Source organism: Alligator mississippiensis, chromosome 2, assembly GCF_030867095.1.
Source record: "Alligator mississippiensis isolate rAllMis1 chromosome 2, rAllMis1, whole genome shotgun sequence".
Classification (NCBI taxonomy): Eukaryota; Metazoa; Chordata; order Crocodylia; family Alligatoridae; genus Alligator; species Alligator mississippiensis.
The window spans coordinates 116,701,360-116,717,328 of NC_081825.1; the positions used below are offsets into that span (position 1 = coordinate 116,701,360).

At 38.9% G+C, this 15,969-nt stretch overlaps 1 protein-coding gene across 3 annotated transcripts in view; it reads right to left on the minus strand.

Moving 5' to 3' along the window:
- Positions 1–9,151: 9,151 nt before the first annotated feature.
- ANKRD50 (ankyrin repeat domain containing 50) overlaps positions 9,152–15,969 on the minus strand; it is a 62,639-nt gene continuing 55,821 nt past the window's right edge. For all 3 annotated transcript variants that reach the window (XM_006265926.3, XM_014596216.3, XM_019494724.2), the window contains one exon: positions 9,152–11,962. The gene's annotated coding sequence lies outside the window, so the exon portion shown is untranslated. The remainder of the gene's footprint in view (positions 11,963–15,969) is intronic.

The following is a 15,969-nucleotide window of genomic DNA, read 5'->3' on the forward strand; positions in this document are numbered from 1 at the left end:
CTGTGCAGAAGCAGGGTCCCCACAGTCTCAAAGGATCTCATGGTAAGTGCTTTTTAAAACACATGCTATTTATCCCAGACAATGGATGGCAGCCAAGGTTTAATTTCAAGCATATTGTTCAAACCCATGGATATCTATAAAATACACAGAAACTTGTCTTAACTGAACTAATAAAACCTAGTAGCTTAATAAAGGTGGCCCGCTAATAAAACTAAAGCAGACAAAAGGGCATATGGGATATAAGTATGTGCCTGTTTAGTGTGGTGGTAGTGGTGAGCCCCCGGCATACCCTACCCACACAATCCTGACTGCATATCCAAACCTGGGAAGATGCTGGTGAAAAGTTCAAGGGCATCCCTCTCTAGCCACTCTTGAGATCTTGGTTTCCAGCATAGATCAGAAGAGCTACTGGGGATGATTCTGCCAGCATATTTCCTGGGCTGGGGCAGGCAAGTAGATATGGGTAGGTGGGCTTGTCCTGACAGAGTAGACATACCGTGTGTGTAAAAAAACATTTTACATAAACTCAGTAACAGAACAATAGATGATTTGGGTATGACAATGACAATTAAATAAAACTCTTAGAGGAATTCTTTTTAGCTTCTCTTAATCATGGCTTGAGATCAAATGCATTCCTTTCATATTGGCCTGGATGCAGTTTGGCAGAGTTCTTGCTGTTGCTAAGGCTGCTAAGGGTTTGGCTTAGATTTATAAGTATATCAGGAATACTGAATTACAGGCAATTTTGTAACTTAAATGGGCTTCGGGCCTATTTCTAGGCTGGATACTGCCATCTGCATTTTTTGCTACCAGGCATACCTTAAAATGAATCCATGATTTCTTATGTCATAATTATTTTATATATACACGTGCAGTCATATTTTTCTCTGGAAACATCCACCTTAGGCTGAATAGGCATCAATATGCTATCATTTGTCTCTTGTGTTTGTGCTGACCAACAACTAAAAATTTAGAGGACAATTTTCAAATTAGTGTTCTGTTAATTGTCCTCCACTGGTTCTGTGTCTTGGGTTGTCAGGCTCTAATGTTAAATTATTGTCTTTTTTATCTGACAAGTCAAGCTACATTCATTATGTATTTCTTACTCTTGGGAGCGTCTTTTGTCGCAATGATAAAAAGCTCAATGTTCTTAACTTTCTGGGCACAAATAAGACTCTCTGGCAATGATGCATATCTTTTCTTGTTAGTTGAAAAAGGTTTTTTTTTTCCTAAATGTGCAGAAGGTAGTTTCTTTTTTATATTGTACAATATTAATATAAATTACCCTGAAGTTATTCCATGTCAAACATGTTTGGTTAAGCGCATGCAATCTAGGAAGAAACTTGTTCAGCCAGCGATTATAGTTTCAACAACTAAGTGGTCTTAATATTTAAATACTAGTGAACAACAACAGAAATCCTTTTACATCCGTATTACTTGTTTTAAGCCAAAAGCAGTCACCAGCCCCTGGCAAATGTTAGGCAACCTGTATGCAGTGAGTAGGCAGTCACAAGCCAGTTTCAGGGGATGACAAAGAAAACTAAACATCACCATTATCATAGGGCTTAACTGAACAGTCATCACTCAGGGTAATATCCTTTCACCCTTACTCACAGTGATTAGAATTTCCTACTAAAAATCAGTGCGACTATTTGGGGAGTCTAACTTAGTAATTTATTTAATGAATTTCATACAGTTTGAAAGTAACTAGAGAATCATTTTAATCTATTTCAACCTGTTTTCATTAGCCCTCCTTTAGGGGAATTGTCAACAAAAGGAGCTGAAATACTTTCTTATCAATCCAGAACAGGACAAAATGGGGAAGTTGGCACTGTCAGTTCACTGTATTCCACATTATTTATGGAAAAAGTGATATTTCTATTTGTTATTATACACCTATTAGTAAAACTCAAGTTCATTTTTATAAGAAATACTTCAAAAATGGTGGCAGGTGAATAGAATTAAAAAAAAAAAAAGATTCTTTTTGAGATGAACCCTTCTGGCTGCTTCCCAATAATCCTGCCTATTCTTTATTGGTTCACTACATTGTTTTCTTTTTTTTACTTTTATCAGGCAAAAGCTGTTTAGACGACAAACAAACCTCCTTGAATATAATCTTGTTTGGTCAAACTTTATTGTCTGGAAGTAAGTGCCTATATAAATGTTGTTTCCAAAACCATTATTCCTCATAATGGATAGAATAAAAAAATGCAGATTATTAAAGCTACCTACCTAGCAAGGGCAATATTAAAAAAAAATCAGGACAGGAAATGACAAATTATTTTGTTTTCTATTGTATTTAGTAGCACTATATAAGAAAAACTGGTATAGAAGAAACAAATGCTGAATGACTGTGGGCAAGTCACTTCATGTCTTTTGCCTCAATTTTCCTGTCATATTGGGATAAATAATTGCATTCTGTGAAGTCCACTGAGATCTACTGATGAAATGGTTGAGAAACATGTTTGATGTTGCCTCCCATTGCTTGGAAAAACCCAGACTTTCTTGAGGCTGATTACTGGTTACATTACAAAACTCCTTGATATACTTGTGGCAGTGTAAGCATGCATTTAAATTAATGTGAAGGGCTCCTTGTATAACCAAAAATCAGGGCCTTTCATACATAATACTGGCTATTTAAGGACCAGATTTTCAGAACCTGTTTGCAATTGCAAAACAGGTACTTTCATATCTAATTGTTCTAACCTGCACCAGCAAAAATTGTAATGTAAAGAAAAACATGTTTACATTAAGCTGGAAAACAGGCACTTGGTGACTTACTGAGATTTAGGCCCCCTCTATACCTGCAGGGAAAGGTGTGATTGAATCCAATGCATGGTCCACATAATTGTGCCTATTGCCATGCCATACACGCATGGCAGGAGGCACAATTGTGAAATCACAAATTAGATCCAACTGCACCTTATTGCCGGTGTAGTGGGAGACTGATCCTATGCTCCCTCCTGCATCAGCAAGAAACAGGTTCCCAGAGCTGGGAGCCCCCTTTGCTGAGGTGGCTCCCAGCTGCGGGGGCCATGCACAGCTGGTACCAAGAGTCCTGCACCTGATGGGGCTCTTGGCCCTGGCTGTGCCGCACATGTCCTCTCAGTGCTGGCTGCATGTGTGGGTCAAGAGGTTTCACGCACACCCAAACCTTGGAAATCATGGCTGCCATGACCCTTGGGCTCAAGGATTTCATGCACCCCTGAGCCTTGGGGATCATGGCTGCTGTGATCCCCTGTGCCAGGGATTTTACACTGGGCATGGTACACACCTGTGGATGGGACGACCCTGTAATATGTACAAATTAAAGCTTGATAGCAACCAGCTATAAAGTTAGTACACATTTTATAGCTAGTTGGAGTTTTTATTGTGTGTAGTAGTCTTAAGACAATTACACAAGTAACCAATTGTGAGATACCTCAATTGCACAATTAACCAATTAATTGTGAGATACCTGCAATGTGTAGAGGGGCCTTAGTGCATAGCTCTTCATTAGGGACTTTCAGGTTCCTGATGCTGGCATTAGCCTATTGAATGATCATTGGCAAGTTGCTTCATTTCTTTTTGCCTCAATTTTCCTGTTTAAAATGGGGATAACAATACCTGCCTTCTTTGTAAAAGACCTTTGTGAAACGCTCATAAAAAGCATGCAAGGTACCTATTCAACAATATTATTATTACAGCCATCCGAAGCATAGTGGTATTTTATTCGATACAATACTGTACTACAGAGCAAAAAAGGATTGCTTTATAGAGCTGTGTGAAACAGCACTATTTCATTTGACTTGCGTTTCGACAGAACAGCGCTTTGTTTTGAAACTGCTGTTCTGTTTCATTTTGTTGAAACAGTTTTGCTGTTTCGCTGCTGTTTTGACGTGTCGCCTACAGGCTACAATGGGGAAGTTCGAAACATCCTATAATTTTGTCATTTCTGGCCTGATTTGGATGAAACTTGCAGGAATGGTAGCCCCTTCTGAAGGCATAAAGCCTGCCATGTTTCAGGGAGATAGGTGCAGGGGTTTCGGGGAAACTACACCTCAAAGTCTTGAAAGCATGTCACGTGAATGTGTTAAGCCACAGCAGGGTCAAAACTGCAGGCATGCCAGTCCCTGCTGAGGCAACGAAGCTTGCCGAGTTTCAAGATGGGTGCAGCAGTTTGGGGGAACTGCACGTCAAGCAAAACTCGTGACATGGGTGACACTGTGTGTGTGTTAAGGCGCAGCAGGCTGAAAACTGCAGGCATGATAACCCCTACTGAGGCAACAAAGCCTGCCAGCTTTCAAGATGGGTTCAGGGGGAGTCTGTGTTCAGGGGCCCTGCACCTCTAGCTGCTGACAGGCAAAATTCGTGACATGGGTGGGTGACACCATGCGTGTGTTAAGGTGCACCCTCACTTAACTGAGACCAAGGCAGAAAGCAGGGTAGTTCAAACAATGCTGCCTTTTATGCAGTTTTTCCATCCCTCCCCCAGAGCACTGGGATTGGAAGGGACCTCAAGAAAGGATGAGTCACTGGCCAGCTACACAGTCAATAATAACAGCATTCCTTCCCCCTCCCTCTCCTTACTTTAGTTTCTGTTTCCCTGCAGGCAAACCCAGCTTGAGCTTTGAAACTCAAAACATTTTTGAAAATTTTGAAACGTTTCGACTTGCCTCATTTTGTTTCAAGGCTGTTTTGAAGCTCTTTGTTTCATTTTGATTTTGCTGTTTTGAGCTTGAAATGAGTCAAAACGAAACTGCTGGCGAAATTTTGCACAGCCCTATTGCTTTATATTTGTGAAAATATAATAGCCAGCTGAATAGCCTATTTTATACCAGAGGTCGGACTACACAATCATAATAGTCCATTCTGTTCCTAATATCTATGAAGAAAAGTGAGAACACTGAGTCAGCTTCTGAGTGCATTGGCAAGATATAGAAAGTACAGGAAACCTCCATTATTCGCGGGTTTGGCATTCACAGTTTCAAATATTCGCGAATGCCGAACCCACATTTTAAATTCACTTTAAACTTACTGGAAGCATGAACAGAATCAACAACATATCAATGGAAGAGGAGGCAAGGAGGAAACAGCTACGAGCAGACATGAAGGCATCAATAGTGATGGACTAGATGTCATGAAATACTGAATGATGGCAGGGGCTGATGGGTGATTCTAAAAGAGATGATGGTGAGAGAGGGGGACCTCAACTCTGGGTATTAAGTGAAGAACCATCCCATAACTGAAAGTGAAATCTGTTGCCCAAAGCACTGAAAGCAAAGGGTACTTAAAGCACATATAGTCATTCATACTTTTCTAAAGGACTCCACGAGATTTTAGTTGTGCAGTTCTCACTGATTGTAAGCCATGTAGTTGAACTTCTGGAAATCACATTGCTTATTTTATGATGATTGGTATAGGACCTTGATGATTTAAATTATATGTATTATATAACATCTGGAATAGTAAAAACTGACAGCCAGATTGACTTGGAAGAGATGGATTGAAGGGAGAGTCCCATCGCACCATTCAGGGCACTGCTCCCAAGTAGTCATTTAACATGTGACTGCTCTTCCATTTTGCCACCTTCTAACTCAGTGTATATAATGGTTCTATTTGGTGGTTGATTTTGAGAGATGCCCCAAGGTTTCTTGGTATGTTGATAACACGTAGTTTCATGCATCCCTCGTTTGACCCACAGTGTTGGTAAGATTGTGGCATGAACAACCTGGTAGTGGACTGGTAGCAGATTAAAGTGGATGCTTTAATACAGAATATGACTGCACCATTTATTCAGAGTTACAATACAAAGAGTCTGTATACAACAGGCATCTTCAAATTTTTAAATCATGGAATGAAAAAACGGTATTACTACTTGATACACTGTTTTGTGTTAACTTCTCTACACCAGTCATAGACATGAGGATTATTCTGAACTGCTGCTGAAGATTTTGCTAATCACGTCTTGATATTTTTGGGGTGGCAACTTCATCAAGAGTTCATCAAACCTAATGTCATCCAGGACACAAAAGATCTTCAGTTTATAGGTATCTGATACAGAGGACCCAATCATAAAACGTGCTTTAGAAACCACTTGTCTTTGTGGCTGCTCCTGAGCACTGAATATGTTTATAAATACATTTTAATGCCCTTATTATGTACAAAGAATAAAAACAGATTTTGCTTTGAGAACTGGGCAAAATGAAAATAGATATGATTATCTATTCTGTTTGTGCACTTATGCTACATTTCTCACTCTCGTATCTGACTACCTGCTCTCTCCAAAATGCTCCATTCACCCTTAAAACAACTAGATTAATTGTATTGCTTTTGATATTAGCGGGTTCTCTTAGTCTGAAAGTGCATATTTTGATTTTTCCCTGTTCCAGGAAGAACATAGTTAGTAATACAATGTTTATTTTTAAGTTAAATAATAATGCAAACTTCAACGAAGCAGCAATAAGCACTCAGAATATTAGTTTCATTTGTAAACTATATCATGCCAGGATAGCAGCCTTTTATTTTACCTTGTTTTGATTCTCCAAAGGCATTTTCTGAGTCAGAGTTTTCGTTCTAATGCATTTACATAATCCAGCTAAATCTTGTTGTACAAAACAGACTTCTTGTCTTAAAAATCTATGAATTGCAATAATTTAAGAATATAGGAATAGTGTAACATGCATAGGCAATGGTCCATCTAATCTGGCCTACTTGGCAGTTGTCACAGGAACTTCTAAGAGCTGAAACTCAAGCAGTAAGATACCTTTTGCAGGAAATCTACTCAAGCACATTAGTAGACCTTGCATCACAATCTTTTTTAGCAAAAACATTTTTAATGTTTTTTTTTTTCATGAACCAGATATTCTGGAAAGTGTTTGTTTTGAAAATGCTGAAAAATGCTGTTTCAGAAGTAAATACAGGTCCTGAGCACGGATCAGTCAAGCAGCTGATTCAAAGTTACCTATCCATCAGTTTCATTGCTGTTACTGGCAAGGACTGGAGTTCTTAGGGTTTTTTGGCTCCAAGACAGTTCTATTGTGTGGAGTACTTTGGAGCTAGAGATGCCAGGATTCCAGATTCCTAGGCCAGCTGGCTTCTCACACCAGCTCCTCAGGAGTCTGAACCTCTACTGTGATACAATGAAAGTTCACGAAAAATTTCAGGTCCTAAAAATTGGCATTTTCTTTTTTGCTGGAAAACTTCTGATTAGTGCTATTGAGCACAGCAAGCTTTTACACTGTCCTGGCATGGCAGACTGTTTTAGGGGTACAAAAGGTGGAATGGCTAGTGAACACTGCATTCTGGCAGTCCCCACATTGGGATATTAGAACAAACTCCATCCAGGAAAAGGCAGACAGAGCGCTTGCTTGGAAATCAGAGATAACTGCACCCACATATTGGGTATAGAAGAGAGAGAAGTAACAACCATCAGCACCGATAAGAAGCAAATCTCTTATGATCCAGTCTCTACTCTCTCAATCTGTGGAATACATTTACAGGACATAAAGCTTAATTAAGTTACAGAAATATAATGCAGGGATCTTTTTAATGTTTATTTTTGATAGTTGGAATTGTATCTATAGCTGTCCTTTCATGATTCCACTTGTTCAATGTTAACTTACAGTAAAAAAAAAAAAAAAAAAAGTGAAAACACCACATCTTTTTGTGACCCAGATACGCTAAATCTTCATAAGAATAAAGGTCAATCATTACTGAGGGAAAGCCACAGAAATATTATACAGGAAATATATAAAGAATGACTTACCAGTAATTATATGTGCTCTCTTCTCCTTTCTTCTAATCCTGCAAACCAATAAAGCCTTTGAAAGCAGAGACTAAAGAAAACACCTACCAGAAAACGAGGAGGCAAACCTGAATCATAAGTCAAAGAAGGTACATAAATAGTTTAACTCTTTTTTATGCAGAAGTTTTTTACAATAAAATCAAAACTACATAATAATCTAACAAGTGAGATGTGATTAGATTGGGAAGAGAAAAGACTATGACAATTGCTGGAAATTTTTGGGAGCAGGAAGAACAATTGCTGACAGAAGTTACCTAGGCCTATATTAAGCAAAAGCCTCAAGAACTGATTTCATGTGGGCCTCAGTAGAGGAAGTATGTCTGCTTTTCAGTGGGATTCAAGGATATGTCCATGCATCAGGATGCTTAGCTCTCTAGAGGAAATGGCTTTTATTTAATCATAAAGACTAATAACTGTGAAGCAATCTTGCATCTGGTAGTAAATTTAAAATAAACACATGTTTAAAGAGTAAAAGAGTAATAATAAGTGGAATGTTAATTTTGCCAATTCTCCTAGCAGGCATAATGGTATAAAGACCATCTTGAGTGAAGGAAGGTGGATCTACATGTTCCACTAATGTGCAGTAATAAATTGTGGAGCATATTGCTCCTGGGAAGCTCCTGGGCATGTGGTTTAAAATGTGCACCCGGACCACAGCACAGAGCCAGGTTTCAGCCTGCCAGTCCAGGGCTGCTCCAACTGAGGCTGCATGTGCCGCAGAGGTGTTGGTTGGGGCATGAGGATGCTTCAGCATGAAGCTAGCTGGCAGGCAGCCCCTGAACTGAAGCACCCTTGCAACACCCCTTGTAACCCAAAGCAGCCAAATCAGCAGCTACATGGGCACTGCTGCGCACAAAAAACCTCTGCAATAGGGTAGTACTTGTATTAGCAAGTACTACCCTGCCTGGAGTTTATTAGCTTGTGTACACTAGTAGGGACACACGTAAATGTGGAGACATTTACTGAGCAGTTAATTAGTCAACTGGCAGTAAACGTCTTGTGTAGATGTGCCCAGAAAGTGCAGTGGATTTTCTTCTGCTGCTTCTCAGGGTTGTCTTGTAAGAAGATGGAGAGCTAAAACTGAACACACTAGGATGTACTGAGCACTTAGTGCTTTTGGAAAAAAACAAAAACAAGGATCAACACACTTATGTAGGTGTCTGAATATGAATTTGGGAGTTAACAACAGGCACCCAGTTTTGAAAATGATTATTTGGCATGCCTACCATTTTTATAATGTTCTAGTTTCTGTTAAGCTTTTTTACATGCTCCTCATATACTAGTCAAGTTTCTCTTATTTTTAATATACTTTTTCTGAAATACCCCAAAAAAGAGGTAGCAAAATTAAAACAGTTAGATGTCTGCTGAAAAGCAAATATATTTATTATGCACTTTTCATATACATAGGGATTTTTGCTTAATATAATACAAGGAATAAAATAAAAATTTTACAATGTGAAATTCATTCAATGTACATTATAGGCTATTTACAACCCAAACCAGGAAAAACAGTCTATCTTCAAACCAAGTTAATTGAAGAGTTTGGATGGAGGATAGTAAGCATAAGACATTTGCATAGCAGAGTAACTGATGAAAGAAAACATCATTTTATTTTTAAATAAATGGTAATACTTTTAATACTGATCACAAAGAGGACAAAAGACATAATTTGCCTCCTTATCTTTCAATATGTTTTTCTTTTGAAGACTTTCTCCACATGTATACAGTACTGATGTTAATATTCACAAGGCAGTCCTTTTCCTAACTTGTCCATTATGACTTTGCAATCTTATTTGGATGGTTTAAGGGAATCAATTAAATGGGCCAAGGGAAAGAGGACTAATGGCACAGTAATTTATATTGTAGTCAGAGCTGAATGAGAGAAAGACTTTGACTAGCAAAACTCTGCTGAGTCACAACCACCCAACCCTACTGATTTCTAGATGACTGTATGGATGTAAAAGAGCAGAAAGTTATCCAATATTTAAAAATTCCAAATGAAATTGCTAATATTTGGGGGATATTCATTTTGGGTTTTTTGCATGGGAGAAAACAAACTATGATAATAAAATCATACACAAAAAGCAATATGGAATATCTCACACCCTTGTCAAACTGGATGTTTTAATAGAGCTGTTCATGCTCTACTCCAAAACAATACTTAATCTGCACGAACTCGGTTTTTTATTATTATTATTCTAAAAGTAACTTTTCAACAGGTCTTTCAATTGATTTGCTAATTAATATGTTGGGTTTCCCCACCAACTGTTTCAATTGTAAATATTATCCATACAAAAATGTAAAGCTGTCTGGAAATTGTAGCCCCTTGTGAAACTGGCCATATCTGTGCATTCTGGCCACAAGGTGCATTTTGTAATAAAACAATAAGATTAAATAAATATAGTCCCAATGACAATCAAGGTCAGTAGAAAAAGTAAGCCTTCAGGAATCTCTTTCTACAGAAACAAAACATACACCTAATAAGAAAGAAATGCTTTATTCTTGCACAGTATTGCAAATGCACTGTACTTGAGGTTCAGAACAAGTTTGCTGAAACATTCTGGCACTCTCTCCTTATTAAGCCATTAACATTCTTAAGGCTATTTTGCAAGAGTTCCATCATGTTTATTTTATAAACGTCCCACAGGGACAGAAGTTCAATACTTGAAACATTCACCTCAGAATTATTAAATATTGCTGTGTGTCAACTTTTAACATTACATTTTCCTACACACTGAATGCCTGACTATAAACGATTTTCTTTTTACATTTAATAACATAAGTAAAGAATGAGGTGCATTGCTTAAAAAAAACAAAACAATCAAAATTTATGTCTATTCTAATGACTGTTCATTTTGACAATAACATGTTCGGACTTTAGCCCCCCAGAATGTGTAAGTATAGCATTAAATGGCAATTTATCTAAATTTATGAATAGATGACATAATCCAATTCAACATTTATGAAAAATCATCATGACAACTTTGTATCTTACTATTCTGGCAATGACCTGAATTGTAGCAAGAAAAAAAATTAATCTCAGGCCTTTAAAGGAAATACTCATGTAGAAAATGATTTTCATTTTCTAAAGGGCAAAGACATATAAAAGTGAACAGTATAACATAACTTGCATTTTCAGGAACAAACAACTGTTGTATGACCCATGAGTGATGAAGTTAAACCATTAGTGAGCTTTGTATGTTCCTCCTTCAGGAATGAAAAGGGATTCATACTGTCATGTGTCAAGCTAAGTGGGTCTAATTTTGCTTTCTCATGCAAGTTTCACACAAGTAAAAGTTTATGTGTTTTTATCCAGAGTTATACCTGATTTATGAAAGTGTAACCAAACACAGAATCAGGCCTTATATTCTAGCTCATAATACAAAAACGCATAAAGCAAAATTTCATTAACTTAAATGTTTATCATACAGTAATTTGGGCTATTCAGTATGGACTACATTTTGCCCCTGGATATACAAACATGGTTCCTATCATCTTCAGTGGTAGCCAGTCTATAACACCCAGATTTGGTGTTCTATAGATTAGATTTTACAATAAAAAAATCCCAGAGGTATGTGTGTGATTATAAACTTGCTCCTTTTTACCTCTGAACAGAGTTGTTTTACAGACAGAACACACAAGTACTGGAGTTTATCAAATACTGTAACAAGACTTATTTTTTCTTGAGAGAACTTTTGAAATACACAGGAAACTGACCATACATTACAGCAATGCAAATGTGATTTAAACTGTATGCTTAGTTTCTTTTGCCACGGGATAATAAATACAAAAAGCACTGCCTTTCCATACACAGTCCACTGTGGCACATGCACATTTATCAAGCATTCTGTAATAGGAAATCAAAAAGTCCTTGCTTTTACAACTTTCAGCTGTTGTCAGGGGAAACAGCATGTATCTTTCTGTAATTAAAAAAAAAGTGCTTATTCTGTGTGGTAAGTACAAAGTACACAAAATAAATTTATGAAGCACAGAGGGTTACACACTGAGAAGGCAGCCTTAAAATTTAGGCACATTACAGTAATTAAGGTAACTGTACTGCAATAATCACATTCTTAGTTTTATAGTTGGACTAACAAGCATTATATGCTTTCATCCCAGCCAGCTGATTAATCATTCCCAGCAGAAGCACTTCTATTCATAGCATCTTGAATTGGCCTAAAATACAAAATAAAAATTTATTTTAGAATTTTCCATATACATACAGTACCTGCAGAAATACCAATACATATCTATTTTCTATTAAAAGATATGTATAAAAATGTCTACAGGTCTTGAAATAAGTATTTCTTGACACACACAAACACAGAACTGCATACCCATGCAGACATTTAGAGGGGTTCCAAAACAATTAAAACTTTTGAAGGTAATACAAAAATAAGGAACAAATAATAAGATCTGGTGCTTGCAGTGAAGTCCTTGGAGTACTACTGGCATTGGTAAAATATTATTTGCCAACATGATATTCCACAGGCAGGTCATTCATAATAACCTAGATCAATTTGTGAAGCAAGGCTCAGAAAACACACTAGTTTACAGGTCAGTGAAAGAATATTTTTTCTGGCAAAGGAAAAGATAACTTTAAAGCACTGGTTTTTAACCTGTGGTCTACAGACCCTGGGGGTTTGCAGGCTATGCCTAAGGGAGCCACCAAAGAATTACGATGTTCAATCAAAAGCATGTGAATACCCACACTTAAATTCAAAGGGGTCTGCACCTCCATTCAGAATTTCCAAAGGGGTCTGGCACCTGCAGTCAAAAGTTTTTAGGGGTCCAGAAATTAAAAAAGGTTGAAAACCACTGCTTTAGAGCAATAGCCCGAACCTGCATATTGGGGAGGTTGCCTGACACTGGTCATAGCTATAGGACAGTTTGCTTTCCACAGGCATATGTTTCTTCAGGCTCACATGAGGAGCAAAGTAGGATGTTGCTTGTTACGCATTACTTGCTCAGTATTGTTGCACATGGGCCAGCAAGAGTTGAGGACCATGATTTTAGAAGCTATGCCATGGTGACAACTATCAACACAATCATTTTACTTTTAAAACCACATTGTGTGAAATGATGAAAGAATATTAAAAGCCACAGTTGTCATATGTCATTGTATGCACCATATGCTGGGACAAATATTAAATGGAAAAAAGGAGGTTTCTACCCTAAATACAGTAAGGCTTTTGTCAACCTAGAGTTTCTAACTGTATGCGGGTTCATATTTCAACATTCTTTCCTCATATTTTAAATACATCTAAAACAGAAAAATTCTAGTTTACCAGTTGAATGACTGCATCTATTCTCCTGCAACAGTAGTGTTGTTCTGATGACATGGCTGAGTGATTTCAACACACCTTATAATCAATGTTGCATTTGATTTCATTTAGCTATTGTTTACAGGATAGTATTTGGGTACCTGCACTACAGAGAGATTACACAGTGGGCATGTCCTCACAAGCGAGAGCATGCGTTTCCTCAGGGACAAATAGCAATGGCACAAATGTGTGCCACTTCCAGTTGTCCCTGGGGAACACCCCTGTATTGTGCGCTCTGGTGCATGGCAAATTGCCCTGGGTGGGGTAGGGGAGGCTGAGGCCAGCACCTGGGTTGGCCCCAGCAGTCTTACCTGTGGTCCTAGGGGCCTCTTGGGGCTGCAGTGGCAGTAATCTGGGCAGGCTCTGCCTGCCCAGAAGCTGGAGTGTGGCTCTAGCTGGCCAGGCTGTGGTTTGGTGGCGCACGTTGCAGCCACGTGAGCCATGCCACTTTTTTTTTGGTGTGTTTTTTTTGACACTGGGATTTCCCGCTGTCAAAAAAACCCTGCCACGCTGCAAATCAGCAGTGTAGCACATGCATGCACACAAAACACATGAAGTTTATGGTGCCGCAGGAGGGTTTCCGGCATCACAAACTGCACATGTGCACTTGTGGGGATGCACCCAATAAGCCACCGAATATTCAGGACTTTTACCTTTTAAAATATTGAAAGGGAACAGGGAAATTTTTCCAAAACATATTAGTTAATAAGGAGACAAAGTCCCATTTTTCAGAAGTGACGACACTTAAGGTGGAATCCTATTTCTCTTCACATGCCCAAATGATACTAACCCAGCAGTATAACTACCATTTTTGGCACTTATGGACAATTTGTGATCCAATTTCACATGCAGTGTAGACACATAAGTGTTCATCAGCTACAGGGTGCACTTTGGATGGACATGCACACAACTCTGTATGTGAATACCTGGATGCAATTATGTCGTAGCAAAAACAAGATGGAGGGGGGTACCACAACAGCCTAGTGATTAGGGCACCTGCCCAGGATTTGAGAGTACCAGCTTCTAAACCATACTCAGAGAGGGTCTGAACCAACATTTTTCTAACTTCCCAGCACAGTTATCCACCAAACCTCAGGTCAGGCATTATTCAGTGTCCTTTCCAGCCCTCCTCTTGATGCTGAACCACTACACCTTGCATTTAATATTAATTGGCCAAAATGGATAGATAGCACATATTGAAGAAAGGGTCCAGGCTAAAACTTGGGGCCACCCCCCACCTTTCCACAGCAGTTGCCATCTCACTGAAACACACATGCTTTGGCTTTTCCTTGTCCTCCTACCTCCTCATATCTCCCTCTTGGATGCCCAGGAAGCCAACAGCTCTCTATCCATTTTACCTAATGACTATGAAATGCAAAATGTAGAAACACCAAGTTGCCCCTGACCTGTTTCCCTTCTGGTTCAATATTTTTCCTTTTGGCTGTTCTACACTACCAACATCCAACCATTAGTTTTAGTTCTGTGACTAACATTTTGGGGATTTAAACAAGCTGCATACCTTCCAGGGTGGAATAAGATCCAGTAGAGTATAAAAGCCAGAACAGATCCTTTCTGAACATGTTAAGGAGAGGATACGTTGTGCAGGGAGAAGAAACTCTAAGACCCCCCCAAGAGACATTGATTTGAAGGTACAAAGGGATCTGATGCCCATCCCACAACCACGCCTCCTGCCATGCATGTGTAGCATGGCAAAGGGTGTAATTGTTGGGGCTGTGGATCATTTGCACCATCTTGCTTGCAGGAGGAGCCTGGGATCATGATTCAGCATCAGCTGGCAGGGGCCACCCTGAGGCTAAAACCGCTGGGCAGTCCCAATCTTTCCCAGGATCAGCTGACTGGGACTGCTCTGGGGCTCAAGTAATTGATTTCATTTAGCTATTGTTTTCATCAATCCGTTGATTTCATCAGCTGACTGCTGGCTAGGAGGGACCATCCCAGGGCTCAAATTCCTGGTGTGGTCTCTGCCAGCTGATGACAGATCTGGAACACCCTGGGGCTGGAACCTTGGGATGGTCCCAATCCTGCTGACAATCAGCTGATTGGACAGGCCCAGGGCAGTCCCAATTTGCCAAGAATGATTTGATCATTGGCTGGTTCTGGGCACCATAAAGGGGCTTGAACTATCCCCACGCGTTTCTGGAGCCAGTCGACAGGCTACTAATTGTCATTCATCTGGCTTTCAAGGTGCGATGGAAACTAGTCACAAAGTTATTCCACATATTTTGTGTAGTAACTCTGTGGCTGGTTTCCTGTTTCATTGCACCATTAATCCCCTGAACATTTGGCTGGTTTGCACTTTAAGATGTGATTAACTGGTTATGTGGCTTGAAATCTACATAAGTAGTCCTAAATGCCACTTACATCCTTAAAACGTAAGTTAATTTGGGCCATAAGAGTCTAAATCCTATTGACTTTTAATAAGATCGGGAATGTGCGTGCCTTTGAAAATTTTACCCAAACTAACCAACTGGAAATAAAATAGAGCTATATTTGCTGTATAATAGTAGACAGTTTAGAAAATCTAGGTTCAAAATGTCCCTTTTCTTAACTAGCCAATCTATCACAGACTTTTGGGAAACAGCTAATGTCCTGGGTCTCTCTTCTTTATAATATACCTCAAAAAATAAATTTGCAATGAAGAAATAACATAAGACTTATACATGTTAGTAAAAATGACTTCTATTATCCAGGACAGCTTGGGACAAATATGCTTGAGTTTTGCTAGCTCAAAGCAAGATTCAGGAATGTCTAACTCATCAGGTGACTTTGAAACAAAGCTCCATCTTTTACTGTTCACAAAAATTCTTTGTTGACTTGCTGCAAGACTGAGCCAACTAA